Source organism: Harmonia axyridis, chromosome X (assembly GCF_914767665.1).
Source record: "Harmonia axyridis chromosome X, icHarAxyr1.1, whole genome shotgun sequence".
Lineage (NCBI taxonomy): Eukaryota > Metazoa > Arthropoda > Insecta > Coleoptera > Coccinellidae > Harmonia > Harmonia axyridis.
This window is the reverse complement of record NC_059508.1, coordinates 4,573,215-4,575,760: the sequence shown is the minus strand read 5'-3', so window position 1 is coordinate 4,575,760 and position 2,546 is coordinate 4,573,215.

The following is a 2,546-nucleotide window of genomic DNA, read 5'->3' as shown; positions in this document are numbered from 1 at the left end:
GTAATCCCGTGGACAAGAGAGTGGTTAGATACTTCAGCATTTTACTTTTAGATGATGAAGAAATATGTAGGAAATAGGTATAAAATAAAATTTTGTCCTTTTTTTTATTCATTGATATATTCGCCACATCTTTCTGAGGAGACCTTCAATCAGGTTAATAAGGGTAATAAAAATGAGTCGTTCCAGTCATTGCTTCAGTTTTTCTGATATGTTTACATTAGGCTGATCTTTATAATCCTCCAAGATCGGTTTAGTGGAGCTATTGCATGGGCTTCGCTGTTATACAACTTCAATCCCCCTCTCTTATTTGTTGGCATTGTGAAAGTCCGACTGCCACAGAGGCCCCTTGTTTGGGGCCCACTCTAGCGACAAGTCTCCTTGGCAGAATCAGTGAGGTGAAAGCAATAATGCTGCTATAGTCACCTACAGTACATGCCGAATGCAAAATCTGCGGAGCATTTTTTTTATTGTTAGATGTAAATTTTCTTGAATTGATTTATCGACTTAAGGACCTTTCGGATTGATACTGCTGGCTGTTTTCTGAAAACTTTCAATTTGAATGAAATTATTTCTTCATCAATAATTGACCATAATTTACAATCTGATGAGTGGTTTCGGATGAGAACAAATATGTATATGAAAATAACAATGTAAAACTATTCAATGAACCCAGTGGTGGGATATGAAAACTTCTTATTTTCGAGGTTTTGAGATTGAAGTTATTGATAATATTCGAAAATATCGAAACAAAAAATCTCCTTAACTTCGCCGTTATATTTTTCACCTTAAATAGGCAGTCCTATCCTCATGATAGTTGAATTAATTCGTTCAGAGCAACTAATTTCCGAACGATTTCCAAGGTTTTTTACTGGAAATCATAAACCAGAAAAAACGATTAATTAATCTTTTAGAAGAACAGGATCGAAAAAGGAATAAAAGAATTAGAATCAAATTTTGAACGATGTTGCGTTTTGCAAGAGTTTTTAGCATTGTTTTGCAACATGAACTCTGAGATCTACTTAATTGACCCATCTTCTCACTCTTCATATTTGAAAAAAAAATTCTAGATATTTGATGGATTCTGTCTAATAATAGAAATTATATGGGTTTATTCACTGGAATAACATATATTTAATTTTCAAGTGTACGAGAGGTATTGAATAAATTTGAATTGATTTATTCCTGTTATCTTATAACCCGAAATTAGCATAATGTACGTATAAGTAATCTATGGACTCTAACTTCCCGAAAAAAAATATTGAAATTATTGCTCAGCTTGTGCTATTATAATCATTGAAGGATAAAAAAACATGAATTGTAGAAGAAATCCATGAAAAAGTCCGAACAAAATATATTCGAAAGTAGAAAAAAAATACTCATTTCAAAAAAATGTATGTTATGTGAAAACATCAAAGTCATTATTCAAGTGAATAATTTACGAAATGGAGCAATATGGTACAAAATCCACCCATGTCTGATCATGTTTTCGATAGGCTATGATGTAGTAAATTGAGGATGAATAATATTCAGGACATAGATAGGTAAGTAATGAAGAAGAGTGAAGATATTCCTCATTTATATTAACCATCAATCAAAACTATTGACGAAGTATAGGAATTGGAATGCGATGAGTTTATATTTCAATTGTGCATTATTGATGTAACAAAACGAAGCACTATCGAAAATGATAGAATGAAACAGAAGATCTATGATTAGAAGCTCATACATACTTTGAAATAATATCTCTGCTTCCTCCAAGCCAGGAAGTGACAATTTCAGAGATCATGGCACATATTTGAATTATTAATAAGGTTAAGGCTATATCAATTCGCAAATAGTTTCTGTAATGCGATAGTTTTCTGGTTATGTAGAAGTAGAAACTTCTATCGCATGAATACAGCAAGGTGAAGGTTACCTGGAATGCTTATGAAGATTATATAATATTTCTCCACACCTTGAGAAAAATGAATGCTCTTAGAACAGGTGTTACGTCAATTTCCACAAAGAAAGATAGATATATTATGCAGGGAAACTCTATATTGATTCGAAGCGAGTTTGTAATATCGATAAACATAAACACTGATTGAACGAAAATGGTTATTTCTTGAGTTGAATATCAGTATGAATATTAACAGGATATGTTATCAGTATCGTTCATATCTAAATAAACAATGAATTAAAAAAAAGGTAATGGGACTGAAGATGACTAACTCAAGGAGTTTCAAAGTTGTTAATAACTGAGCAATTTGCAATACTAAAAAGTTCTTCTAGCACACCATACTATTACTCAGGTGTGAAAAAAGTGTTTTTTTTCCTTCTATGTTTTGTTTGCTGACTCATTGTTCGAATACTAAATATCAAAAACATTTTCTTCGGATCTTCTTTTAGGTTGAGAATTGTACAGAATCAAAAAGTATTTTCGTTGTCGTTATTAAAGAAATTGAATTGTGGAAGTTATAATCCTTTTGTAGAACCTGTAACTTTTTTGTAACCATTTTGCTGGAATATTGACTTTTATTATATGTCGGTTATGTTGACAGTAAATT